The 14992-nt window shown below is 38.4% G+C and overlaps 1 pseudogene; it reads right to left on the reverse strand.

Moving 5' to 3' along the window:
* Window positions 1–6283: 6283 nt before the first annotated feature.
* LOC125362802 lies at window positions 6284–6390 on the reverse strand (annotated as a pseudogene).
* Between the last annotated feature and the right edge of the window lie 8602 nt (window positions 6391–14992).

Raw genomic sequence — 14992 nt, forward strand, 5'->3', positions numbered from 1 at the left:
TCTATAGATTCTGGAGGCCCTGGAAGTAAATTTAGGAGCCTAAGTTAGGAGTAGTGAAGAGAATAGATTAAAATGAATCGAGGCTGATTATTTTGGTTTAGTTTCAGTGAAGTGGACAAGTGGAGAAGAGTAGAATTGGTAGAAAGAATGAGGTTAAAATGATAGGCAATGGACAGTCAGCAGAAAAGAGTAAAGGAGTTTGTCAAAGGAAAGTAATTTTAAAGGAAGAAAATGTGAAAAGAGAAACAAAGAAAAATACAGGAAAACAAACAAAAAAAACACAAAAAAATACAAAATAAAACCCCAATAAAAGAAGCAAATAAAAACAGAAATCAAACGACAACTCAAAAATGGAAAATAAAAAGAAATTAAAATGTTTAAAAAAGGTTTTTAAAAAATGGAGTCTTCCTTGTTTGGGTGGGCTCTTTCCCTTCTCTGGTTTCCTTGAGAGGGTCTACAGTCTAGTTTCCTGCTACTTGGGTGGTTTCATTTGCTTTCAGTTTTCAGGGGGTGGATCTGCTCTGGCCCTCCTCCCCTGTTAGTTAAATCATGGGGATCTGTGTTTCCCACAGCTTTCAAGTAGGACTTGGGTTTCCTCCGTAGTTGGGGGTTGAACAGTCTCAGCAACTGTGGCCCCTTCCATCTGCTGTGGGGCCGCTGCCTCTAACACCTGGATCTAAATAGGCTGAGGACTCAGCAGGGAGGGGCACCTCAGGCTTGGTTTACCTGGTTGAGAGCCACTTGCCCCAGGGGAGCTTCCTTCCTCCTGGGATGGACGACCTTCTCCTGGGCAGAGCTGGCTGTGGAATTCAGCTTGGTTTGCTGGTGGGAGTTGGGAGTTGGGCTTCCTCTGTAATGTGCCATTAATCTGTCTCGGGAACTCTTTACTCTCCCATCTGATTGTTCCATGCTGCCAGTAGCTGCTCACTGCTTTCAGTTTGATTTTAGAATTTCCGGCTGCTGGAGAGTCAGCAGCTACAGCGTCAGTGGAGCAGCACAGCATGGAGCAGGACAGGGCACCTCTAGCTGAGTGTACCTTAATCTGTGAGCCAGCAGCCCGGGGTTGAGCCTCCTGCCTGGGTGGTGAGACATTCTCCTGGGCAGAGCTGGCTCTCATCATTCAGTCACTCTTGCCCTTTTCAAGGATAGCTCCTTCGTCCTTTCTTTCCCCTGGTCCACTTTACGTCCAGTCTGGTCTGACCAGGTCTATGCCAGTGTCAAGATGGCACTTTGCTCTGGCAGTGGGGGAAAGGCTAGCCTCCAGAAGCTGCTCTGTGGGCGCAAGTGACAATGTCTTTCATGGGGTACTCACACTTTCTCTGCAGTTTTGGCACATCCGTGCTAAGCCTGTGATCCGTGTCTGTCTGTTGCTGGCTGGAGTATTTCTTCCTGGTCGCCACTGTGTGCTTTAGGTTCATGGAGTGCTGGGCCCTGTGCCAGTGCCGGCACTGGCGTGGTGGCAAGACACCTCCTGGAGCTCAAATCTGTGTATTCAGGCCAGCAAAGTCGATTTTTCCTTTCTGGCCAGAATACCTATACTGTTATAACTTACTTGGGCTATCTTTCTAGGAGTAAAAGTTTCTCTGGAGTGGTAAACTGGGATGTCTGTGGGAGCTTATTTAGGGATCTGCTGCTCCTCTGCAGTCTTCCTTTCATGTGTTTTTTAATTGAGTTCTTTATGCATCTTTTGAAATATATTTCTTTATACTAACAGCTAATTTTCACATGCTTGAAGGAATAGGAGAATTTCAAGGAATAGTATCAGAGTAAAGGAATTGGATAAATAATGGTACACTTATGCAATCCCTTAGAAAGCAATCGTTTTTCTCTATCCATTGTTTTAGAGAGATCAGAAAAAAAGTAAGTCAAAATGGCAAGCCATAAAAATCTGCAGGGACACAGGAAATGTCATTATAGAGTAGGGAAATTGTAAGGATCCATGCTTCAACTTGTGATGACTAGAAAGTATTCATTCATATATCTTATGGATGAATAAAAGAATAACATGTAGAACACAGCAGGATCCTAGGATCTTAAATATTATCAAATGCAGACCTTGTGTTTGGTGTTCCTGTGTTCTCTTATCACCTGTAATTAATATTTCTTTTTAAATTACTTTAAGTATTTGTAAACAGTGGTTATCATTCAAAATGTTATCATTCAACATGTCAGTTTATGAGTACAATGCATCTTGATCAATGTTACCCCTTTCATCATTCTCCCCATCTCTCTCCTCAATTTTCCTAATTTCATGGGATACACAGTGTATATTATGATTCAATTATTCTCCCCTCATCTATCTCTTTATTTGTCTACCCCTTCCCTTGAACTCTCCCACATACACTTCTAGTACCAGATTTCTGCCATTCTCTTTGTGGGATAATGAGTAAGTTTTTCAAAGGAGTTAATTTGAATTCTCCCTCTCATACACTGTGCTTCAGTAAATACATTTATGGGCACTCTACTATGACCCTGTATGTGTTTGTTTACTTATACAGCAGATCTAACTTCCACATTTGTGAGAAAATATATTCTCTTTGTCTCTATGGGCCTGACTTCACATAATGATTTTTTTTTGTTCATTACTCATTTCAAATGATGTAATAACATTCTTCCTAATGGATGACTAAAATTCCATTGTGTTATATAAATACCACATCTTGATTTATTTGTCCATTGATGGGCATCTTGGTTATTTCCATGCCTTGGTTATGGTAAATACAGCAGCAAGGAGCATGGTTGTACATGTGAATTTACTGTATTATGATTTGTAATCTTTGAGAAAGTACTCAAGAGTGATAGTGCTGGATCCATTCAAAAGGTATCAAAGACCTCAAAATAAGTCCTGAAACCTTGAAACTATTACAGGAAGGGGTAAGGGAAACACTGAACTTTCTGGCACAGGAAAGAATTTTCTGAGTAAAGTTTTAGGGGCTCAACAAATCAAAGAGAGAATTGACAAATAGGATTGTATCAAACTCAGTAGTTTCTGCATGATAAAGGACAGAGTTAACAAGCTAAAAGACAGCTACAGAATGGGTGAAGATCTTTGCCAGCTATATGTCAAATGATCACCTAATATCCAAAATACATAAAGAACTCAAAAAACTAAACCTTCAATAAAATCAACAAGTAATAAACTAATAAATGGGCAAGCAGGCTATATAGAGAGCTCTTAGAAGTGAAAATGGTCCATAGACACATGAAGAAATGTTCAACATCTCTGAACATAAAGGAAACACAAATCAAAGTAGCACTGAGATTGCATGTCACCCCAGTTAGAATGACCATTATTATGAATACAAACAACAACAAATGCTGACACAAATATGTAAGAAAAGAAATTCAAATATATCGTTAGTGGGAATATAACTGGTACAATCACTCTGGAAGGCAGTTTGGAGATTTCTCAAAAATCTTAACATAGATCTTCTCCATGTAATTTTTAATTCTATGTTTTCATTTTCTTCAAATCTTCTCCTCTTTTCTCTATTTCCTTTTACATTGACGACCTTATCGCCTATGTCATTGGAAAGTAGAAACTATTATCCATGATTTTCCACAGGTCCCAACAACTAATCTGGAAATATGCTACATCTTCACCATTTTTAACAAGAGGAAAAATTCCTCATCCTTTTGGCAAAAGTCTTAGTTCCTATCCCATTTGACTCTTCAGTAATATCAGTTCTTAAATTATTTTGCTCACTTCCTTGTATCTTAATTTTCTCTCTGTGTGAAATGGCTCATTTCCCTTAAGAATCAAGCACACTCTCTGTTGTTTCGACTGTATATCACTCTAGCCCACTCTGTGCAATACTGGCTACCAGTATTTTATTCTGTTAAGCCTTTTTAAAATAATTGATTGTCCACACTAACTCTCATGCACAATATCTTTAACTCTAACTGCGATTCACATACATTAGGGATTGATGGATGGCTGGATAGATAGATACTAGATATTGGTAGGTAGATGATAGATAGACAATTGAATTAGATGCACTCTGCTATTTATCTCCTCTATTATAGAATTTCTCTCACTTTTTACAAAGCCAGGCAGCTTCAGGAATGATTCATATGTGTTAAAGGAAGAAATCCAAGACAAAGAGATTGACTGGCATTTTCATCAATTCTCGAAGCTGACATTTTTAAACTACATAAACATACACTTGTTTTCAAGGGAAGAACTGGTGAAGAAAGAAACTCAGACACCATCTTTACATAAAACAAAAGCATTATGAGAAACTGAGGATTGAGATGTGGAAGATATAATAATGTGAGGGTTTTTTCACTTTCTACCCAAAAGAAAGTGAAAGAGAAAAGCCGTCCAGAAGGTTCTAAATACAAGGGAACAATAGTAAGAAAGCAAAATAAACAATGAGATACACATGTTCTAGCTCTCTGTTCTGGGTCAATACATGGTAGATCATCCTTTTTAAAACAAATAAAAAACACTAAAGACTTATAAGCAGTGGAAGGCTGGAATTGAGTGCATAAGGTCTGAATTTAAGTTATCACCCTGAGCCAGGGCTACTAGAGCTATGTAGGCAAATTAATTTTATACATTCTGAGTCTCAATTCTTCATCAGTATACCAGGAAAAAAAACTGCCATAACCAAACATAAAATTATTTCATATGCATGTGATTATGGAGCAACTACCTTACCAACGGTTATAGGTAACCTTTATTACCATTTTTTGAAAAAATGTGCTTTGTAATGTTTCTTTCATACTTTATAAGCATGTATAAAAATATAATAATGAAACATTCAAATTGGTATAGAAAGGAGGTGCAGGAGGAATGAGAGAGAGAGAGAGTTTAATTGAAGTACATATTTTTCATGTATGGAAATATTACAGTGGTGAAACACCCTTGTACCACAGCATATACTAGTTTAAAATGGGGAAGGGGGAGGTGGGGGAAAAATGAGAAAAGTGGTAACAAGTGGGATAAGAAATGTACTCATTGCCTTATGTATGCAACTGTAAGCCCTCTGTACTTCACTTTGACAATAAAGAAAAAATGCTAGAATATACTGGGCATTGTTGGCTCACGCCTGTAATCCTAACTACTCAGGAGGCTGAGATATGATGACCACTGTTCAAAGCCAGCCAAAGAAGGAAAGTCCAAGACACTTTTATATCCAATTAACTACTAAAATGCCAGAAATGACACCATGGCTCAAAGTGGTAGAGCATTAGCCTTGAGCACAAAACCTCAGGGAAACCACCCAAGCCCTGAGTTCAAGCCACTGGACCAACAAAACAAACAAAAAAATGCTAGCATCTTAACATTCATTTATGCTTTAAAATAGAATCATTTATTGTAATTCTGTAATGAATATTTTCTTATATGTAGATTTTAAGTGTATTTTTAAATTTTTGGCAAACTAACCTTGTTAACTTGTAGTAATATAAAAGCAAAAAGAGACCACATTATATATAAATACCCTTCTATTTAATCATTTAGCATTTGTATAATGATCACCATTTTACAGGAGGTCCTGATTCAATTTCTACAGTATCAGGTACAATTCTAGGAGTGAAAAAATTATAACATTGGATTCTACCAGTAGCCTTAATTCACTAATACCTTACAAAGTAAATATGCTAAAGTTTTTCCTAATCATAAATGACCACAACACCCAGACAAAACGGGAGATGACTTGAGTCTGCTTTTCATCTTCTTTATCTACCTAGAACTTAATGAACCACTAATCACCTAGGATGTACTCATAGCTGTAGCTAGAGCAAAACACCCCCAGGAACTTTGAAGTGTATCCCATGAATAGATCAATTTCTAGCTCATGTCTTTACATCTCCATTTTTTTCGGCTCTTTGGTCGGGGATCCTGGGAAAGTGTGCTAGAAATTGTTACCCCTACCGTGTGGTGACAAGCAGAGCCACGAATAACAAATGATCCCATTACTGCTTTACAGTGGAGAAGACAAGTTAATCCTGTCCTCTGCCTTGTTCAAATTACCTGGGAAGTGATGGCACTTTCTCATCCACAGCCTTTCAACACCTGCTGACATGTATTTAGGACATTCCCAGGCCCGTGAGTCTTAACCACACTAGGCTCAGAAAGTTGCCCAGAACAGAGAAACAAAGACATGCAAGAGAATGAGATGCAGTACTTTCTGGACTCAGGCAGCACGGAATTAAAAACCAGAGGAGTCAGCAAGGTAAAGAGGAAGAGAATGAGCTTCTCATCAAATTAAAATATTTACTGAAATCCAGAGGTCAAATAATTGCTGGAATAGAACTGGCCATTGATCATCACTGAACATGGTTATTTCCTAAATAAGCAAACTTACTCCTTAGAAAATGTAGTGATTAAACTAATAAGAAGAGATACTACATTTGATCATAGCCAAAAGACCGAGAAGCCATATAGAAGCCACATATATAGCGTATGATCATATAAAATGATGCTTATTGAAATGAACTCAAAGAAATGGAAGTAAGAGGGTTTTTTTGTTGTACTGTTTGCAGTTAGTGTTTTTTTTCTTTTTTTCCTTCAGTTGTTCCTTTTTGTCTCTGTTTTTCATTTCTGTACCCTTTGTCTTGTATAAAAGTTTATCTGATTTAGGCAGGGGAACGGGGAGCACAGAAATGGTGGGAGAAAGGTTGAATCAATTTCATTGATCATCACTAGATGCTATGATGGAAAAAATCTATAAAACTTGTGGGAGAGGGGAGATAGGAGGGAAATGGAAGAAAATTAGGGAAGGGTGACACTGTTTAAAAAGAAGTGTACCCTCTTGTACATCACCTCTAAAATAAAATATAAATAAAAAATAAAGAACAAAAGGATATGTAGGGATTTGCCTAAACTAGTTTGAAGCAAAGTCCTCCAAGAAGTTATATACAGAAATACAATTTTCCTTTATCTTTATCATTAATACCTCAGATTCTCTCGTGTTTTTCCATAGTTTCTTATTCTTTCAACACATAACTTTTGAGTATTTTCCATAAAATGACTACATTAGGAACCCAGGATTAATCTAAGGTTGAAATATAGTGATGCTAGGAATATAAAATCAAAATTCTTCACTTAGCTGAAATTACCTGGGTGTGCGATGGATGAAATGAGGAAGAGAAAATATCTTATAAAAGGAATAGAGTATTAGGAAGCAATTAGTATAGTTTGTCCAACTTGGAGCTTTTTGTGGAATTTTCACCCCTGAAGGGGTCCCCACTTATTGACATCTTCCCTATCTTTACTTTCATGTGTCATGCCTAGTTTTCAATGTTAAATGACTTTTGAGAGAAACAATTATTCCTCAACTCCCACACTTCAAAGGTTTATTGGCCTCACTATATTGGAGACATGTAGAAGTGATCCTCTAAGAGTCTTCCTTCTGCCTCATCTGATGAGCCCCAAAGGAAGAGGATTTGGTTTGCTTATATATTTGTTTTAAAACATGATTATGGTATTATTTTTTCTAATTCTGTTCACTTTTGCCTTATACATGTTAAAGTTGTGTTATTCTGTAAATAAAACTTCCTGTGACAGCTTTCTTCTATTATCTTGAAATAATCTTCATATCCAATAATTATCATTTCTTTTATATCTTCTTTGTTTTATACTAGCAGGACTGTGTCCACTTACTTTTGTTTTACTGTTTCCATAACACATCATTCTTTTCCCTTCCTGTTGATCTATTTTAAGGGGATAGTCACTTTTTGGTTTTATCAATGCTTTAAAAAATACTTTGTATTAGTATAAATTAACTATATAGCTTCCATTGCAATGGTTATATATATATGTATGTATATATGTGTGTATGTGTGTGTGTGTACAAAATGTACTTTGATCACATTTATACCTTAAATTCACACCTTTATTACTATCATTTTAATTAAATTTATTGTCAGGGTACTATACAGAGGGGTTACAGTTGCATATGTAAGGTAATGAGTACATTTCTTGTACATTGTTACACTCTCCCTCATTTTTCTCCCTCTTTCCCTCCCTCCCCTGTCACGTTGTAACATTCCTTACCAACACACTTTCTTGCAATATGGCTGTTGCATTAGTTCACCCTTTGTCATTTGTCTCACCATTTTGTTGTTCTCTTTCACTTTCCCAAATCATATAAACATATATACAACACACGGGGTAACAATGTCAAATATAGTGACAACAGGGGATAAACAAATGGGAAAAAATGAAAGAAAAAAGAAATGACTTCACATAGTACATTACAAACAACAATAACAACAAAGAAATGCCTCTTGTTTCCATATTTTGGAGTTCAATTAGCATCATCTTATATGGTCATTGAGCTATTGAAATTCACACCTTTCAAGGGACCTCTTTCTAAGCTCCCTTTATCTTTCCCCTGCCTTTTTAAGAACTTTTAGTGGATTTCCATATGCTATTTTATGTATATAAATAATGTACTTCTGTAATATTCACTGCCATTACCTATCTCTCTTTTAAACTAAGTAACCCATGTTTACTTTTTTAAAAATTGAGTCTCTCTCTCTCTATATATATATGTATTTTCTCTTACACATATATATCTTTTCATATATGTGTGTGTTTATGTAAGTGCTTGTACAAAGAGGTTACCAGTAACAAAATAGTTTATGAATATAATATAATCTTGATTGATGTCACTCCTTTCAATATTCTTACCCATCCCTCCGTACCCATCCCTTCCATCACTCTTCTTAGGATATACATTGGATTCTTGTCTGTCTGCACTTTCCACTTCTCCTCTTCATTCTTCTATCCCTTTCTTCTTGACCCTGCCATACCCCTTTCTTGTACTTACTTCCTGGTGTTTTATTTTGCTGAACCTTGATTTTGTCCTTTTAAGAAGTTACACTGTTTCTACCATATTTCAGTGAACACTTTTAAATACACTTGCATACAACCCAAGGTATAATGTTATGATCGGTAAGCTAAATGAATTCCACATATAGGGAAAAATGTACTTCCTTTATATCTCTGGGCCTGGCATACTTCATTGGACAAATTTTTTCCATGTCTTTTCAGTTCTTTACAAATGGTACAATGTCATTCTTTCTGTTTGGTTTTGTTTTTTGCCAGTCCTGGGGCTTGAACTCAGGGCCCTAGCACTGTCCCTGGCTTCTTTTTTTATTCTCAAGGCTAGCACTCTGCCACTTGAGCCACAGTGCCACTTCTGGCTTTTTCTACATATGTGATGCTGAGGAATCAAACCAAGGGCTTCATGTACCTGAGACGTGCACTTTACCACTAAGCCATATTCCCAGCTCCAATATCATTCTTTCTAATGGATGAGTAAAGTTCCAGTGTGTGTGTGTGTGTGTGTGTGTGTGTGTGTGTGTGTGTGTGTGTGTGTGTTTAATTTTCTTGAGCCATTCATCCACTGGAGACATCTGGGCTGACTCCAAACCTTGGCTACAGTGAATAGTGGTACAATAAACATGGCTATAATGATGGCTTTACCCTGTCTTGGCTTGTAATCTTTTAGATATGTTCAGGAGTGCAATTAAATCAATTGTGGAAAGGGACAGCGGAGGAGCTGCAGAGCACTAGCTGTGCTCCCTCCGACACCGTAGTTTTATCACCTCATAGAAACTTTTACGCCTAAAAAGACAGCTAGAGTAAGTTCTAACAGTACAGGGATTCTGGCCAGGAAGGAAAAATCGACATTGCTCATCTGAAAACACAGATTTGAGCTCCGGGCAGCATCCCACTGCCATGCAGGTGCCAGCGCCGGCACAGCGCCCAGCACAGCAACCCGCAAGCCGTGCAGCTAAAGCACAAAGCGTAGACCAGGGAGAAATACTCCAGACAGCAGCTGAGCACGGACGACCTGAAATTGCAGAGAAAGCGTGAGTGCCCCACGAAAGATATTCCCACTTGTGCCCACAGAGCAGCTTCTGGAAGCCAGCCCTTCCCCCACCACCAGAGCAAAGTGCCATCTTTGCCACTGGCATTGGGTCAGACCAGATTGGAACTAAAGCGAGCCTGGGGAAAGTGAGGTCAAAGGAACCATCTTTTTTTTTTTTTTTGCCAGTCCTGGGGCTTGGACTCAGGGCCTGAGCACTGTTCCTGGCTTCTTCTTGCTCAAGGCTAGCACTCTGCCACTTGAGCCACAGCGCCACTTCTGGCCATTTTCTGTATATGTGGTGCTGGGGAATCGAACCTAGGGCCTCATGTATATGAGGCAAACACTCTTGCCACTAGGCCATATCCCCAGCCCCAAAGGAACCATCTTTGAAAAGGGCAAGAGGGACTGACCAGTGAGAGCCAACTCTGCCCAGGAGAACGCCCCCTGACCAGGCGGGAGGCAGGTCCTGGGCCACAGATCAGCCAGAGGTGCCCTGTCCTGCCCGCCGGAATTTCTAAATTTAAAGTGAATGCAGTGAGCAGCTCCCGGTGGCATGGAAACACCAGACAGGGGAACAAACAGTTCTGGAGAAAGTTAAAGAATCCTGTAAGAGAGGAAGCCCAATTCCCAGCCTGAACAGGAGCTGCACTCCATAGCCACCTCCACCAAGGAGGCCGCCCCGCCCAGGAGCGAGTAGCCTCCCCCAGGCAAGCAACTCTCAGTCGGATAAAACAGGCCAGAGGTGCCCCGCCCTGCTGAGTCCACAGCCTATTCATAGCCAGGCGTTAAAGGCAACGGCCCCACAGCAGACAGAGGAGCTACGGTTCCTGAGACTCCTCAAGTCCCCATCAACAGAGGACGCCAAGGTCTGCCAGCAAGCTGTGCAAACCACAGAGACCCAGGATTGCACAAACAGAGGTGAAGGATCAGAACAGAACCAACCTCTGCAAACTGAAATCAAGTCAAACACAGTCAAGCAGCAAAATAGACTGCAGACCATCGCGAGGAAACCAGAGACTGGGGAAAGACCACCCAAACAAAGAGGACTCCTTTTTTTTTTCTTTATTTTTTTCACTTCTGAAACAATGTCGGTTTTTTTTTTTGTTTGATTGTTTGTTTTGTTTTCCATTTTTACCTGTTTGTTTTATCAAGTTTTTTTCCTTTGCAGTTTGTTTGGGTTGTTCCTTTTCTGTTTTTTTTTTTTTCCTTTTTATTTTTTTATCTTTTTTAAATAATTTTTCTCTGTTTTGTGCATCTGTCTTCCACTATCTTTATTTTATTTCTCTCTTTGCATTCTCTTTCTCTAAAAATTACTTTCCTATGAATAACACCTCCACTGTTTTCTGCTAACTGTCCATTGTCAATCATTTTAACCTTGTTCTTTCTACTGATTCTCCTCTTCTCCAGGGCCCAGGATGGTTTGCTATATTGAAATAGTGTTCTTTAGGAACACCAAATCTAATTTTATAGACAGGTATACAGAGTATCTGTATATAACTGTGAACTTGTAAAATTGACACAACAGTGCTTGGTAAGGGCTGCTTTGGGTCTTAAACGGTGCTAATACATGCTTGTAGATTGGCATTCCCAGTCCAAATGGGCAGAAGAAACACAAGAAAGATGGCAAACAATGAAGTCTTATCCCCCACTCAAAACAAGCAGGAAGCAGAGCAGTCAATCAAAGACATAGAAGAGAACACCCAAAATTCTCTACAAAGTCTACTGATAAACATGATAAATGAAAAGTTTGAATCTCTTCAGTCAATTATTCTAGAGCGTGAGGAGGCAAAGCAAAAATTAATGGAGAATTTCATGGCCTCAACAAATAGAAAGATAAATGAACTTCAAGAGTCAAATGAAAAGATAGCTAACCAGCTTAAAGATTTAAGAGACAACACTCAAAACCAAAGTAATGAAGTTTATGAAGTAAAGAAGTCCATACAGGACCTAAGAAATGACATGGAAATCATCAGGGAAGACCAGTCAGAAGGAAAAGATATTCGAAATCAAGTAGCTAGCCTACAGTCCTGACTAACTGAAGCAGAGGATCGAATTTCAGGAGCTGAAGATTCCTTAGATTCTATGGAGAAAGATAAAAAATCAATACAAATCCAGTCCAATAAACAAAACAGATCGCTACAGGAGATTCAAGACATGATCAGGAAGCCCAATTTAAGGATAATAGGTATTGAGGAAAACTTGGAGAAAGAGGTTAATGGGATAGGCAATCTATTTAACAGAATATTAGCTGAGAACTTCCCAAATATCCAGAAGGAAAGGCCTATACAGATACAAGAAGCATTTAGAACCCCAAACTGACCAGACCAGAATAGGACATCCTATGGACATATAGTGACCAAAACAGGTTCAGTAGAGTGCAAGGAAAAAATTCTCAAAGCTGTTAGGGAGAAGAAATCAATCACATATAAAGGAAAAGCAATCAGAATTACCCCAGACTTCTCAGCAGAGACCATGAAAGCATGGAGAGCCTGGAATGAAGTATACCAAACACTAAATAAAAATAACTAAAAACCAAGACTTCTGTATCCAGCCAAACTCTCATTCATAGCCGAAGGTCAAATAAAAGTCTTCCACAGTAAGGAAAAACTGAAACAATATATCTCAACCAAACCAGCTTTACAGAAAATCTTCAAATATGTACTATACAGGGAAAATAATCAAGATCCCAATACAGACAGAGAAATGAACCCTAAATAGTAAACATCAGATCAAGAAATGAGAAGACACAGCTTTAAGCAAGATAGTGAAAATGAAAGGAACAAACGATCATCTCTCAATCCTAACTCTCAACATTAATGGACTTAATTCTCCAATCAAATGATATAGGCTCATAAGTTGGATCAAAAAACAGGATCCATCTTTCTGCTGCCTCCAAGAGAAACATCAATCCAGCAAAAGTAAACATCTTCTAAAAGTGAAAGGCTGGAATCAAATCTATCAAGCAAATGGCCCCCATAAGCAGGCTGGAGTTGCAATCCTAGTATCAGACAAAATTGACTTCAAATTAAAAAAGGTAAGAAGAGACAAAGAAGGCTACTACATACTAGTAAAGGGATCTCTCCTACAGGAAGATATAACCATCCTAAATATCTACACACCAAATGCAGGAGCACCCAACTTCATCAAACAAACACTACTGACTCTAAAAACACTCATAGACCCAAACACATTGATAGTTGGGGACTTTAACACCCCACTATCACCTTTGGACAAATCAACACGCCAAAAACTGAACAAAGAAACCACAGAACTAAATAATTCTATAGACCACCTAGACTTTACCAACATCTACAGAATATTCCACCCAGCAAGGACAGAATACACATTATTTTCAGCAGCACATGGAACATTCTCCAAAATAGATCACATCTTAGGGCACTAAGAAAATCTGTACAAATTCAGAAGTATCAAAACCATTCCCTGCATTCTCTCAGACCACAATGGAATAAAATTAGAGCTCAACTCAAACAGCCACCACAGAAAATCCTACAATTCATGGAGACTAAACAACACACTCCTGAACCATCAGAGGGTCATTGAAGAAATAAAAACGGAAATTCAAATGTTTATGGAATTCAACCAAGTTGAGGACACAAAGTACCAGCTCCTTTGGGACACAGCAAAGGCAGTACTCAGAGGAAAATTTATATCTCTGAGTGCATCCATCAACAAACTGGAGAAATGACAACTCAGTAATTTAAGGAAGCACCTTAATTTCCTTGAGAGAGAACAACAAGCCAAACCCCACGTCAATAGACAGAAGCAAATAATTAAAATCAAATCAGAATTAAATCAATTAGAGACAAAAAGAACCATCGAAAGAATCAACAAAACAAAGAGTTGGTTCTTTGAAAAAATCAACAAGATAGAGAGACCCCTGGCAAACCTGACCAAGAAACGATGGCAGCAGACTCAAGTAAACAAGATAAGAGACGAAACAGGTAACATCACCACAGAAATACCCAAAATTCAGAAAATAATAAGGGACTATTTTGCAAAACTTTATGCCAACAAATTCGAGAACTTGGAAGAAATGGATGATTTCCTAGAAAAAATTTATATCCCTAAACTCAAACATGAAGATTTAAACCTTCTAAACAGACCCATATCCAGTATTGAAATTGAAACGGCAATAAATGGTCTCCCATCCAAGAAAAGCACAGGTCCAGACGGATTCACTGCAGAATTCTACAAGGCCTTCAAGACAGAACTCACACCAATATTTCTCAAACTCTTCAATGAAATTGAAAGAGAACGTTCACTTCCATACTCATTCTATGAAGCCAGTACAACCCTTAGCCCAAAACCAGGCAGGGACTCATCACGGAAAGAGGACTACAGATAGATTTCCCTGGTGAATATAGACGCAAAAATTCTCAACAAAATTCTGGCCAATTGACTTCAACAGGTTATCAAAAAAATCATACACCATGATCAAACTGGATTCATTCCAAGGATGCAAAGTTGGTTTAATATACGCAAGTCAATTAATGTAATCCACCACATCTACCGGACCAAGGTAAAGAACCATATGGTTTTATCTCTGGATGCGGAAAAAGAGTTTGATAAAATCCAGCACCCATTTATGCTTAAAGCCCTGGAAAAACTCGGATTCCAGGGAACATTCCTGAATATAATCAAGGCAGTTTATGACAAACCAACAGCAAGCATAACTCTAAATGGGGATAAACTAAAGCCATCCCTTTAAAATCAGGAACAAGGCAGGGATGTCCACTCTCTCCCCTGCTCTTCAACATAGTACTAGAATTCCTAGCCAGAGCAATTAGGCAAGAAGAAAATATAAAGGGGATCCAAATAGGAAAAGATGAAGTTAAACTTTCTCTCTTTGCAGATGACATGATCCTATACCTAAAAAACCCCATAGACTCTAGCCCCAAGCTACTAGAGCTAGCCAAAACTTTGGCAAAATTTCAAGATATAAAATAAACCCTCAAAAATCAATGGCCTTTCTCTATGCTAATGACCCAAAGACCGAGGCTGAAATCAGGAAAGCAACTCCTTTTGCAATAGCCCCCCAAAACATAAAATACCTAGGAATAACCTTAACCAAAGAAGTGAAAGACCTCTTTGATGAGAACTTTAAAAGTCTGAAAAATGAAATTAAGTCAGAACTAAGGAAA

This window comes from Perognathus longimembris, chromosome 13 (assembly GCF_023159225.1).
Source record: "Perognathus longimembris pacificus isolate PPM17 chromosome 13, ASM2315922v1, whole genome shotgun sequence".
NCBI classification, from domain to species: Eukaryota; Metazoa; Chordata; class Mammalia; order Rodentia; family Heteromyidae; genus Perognathus; species Perognathus longimembris.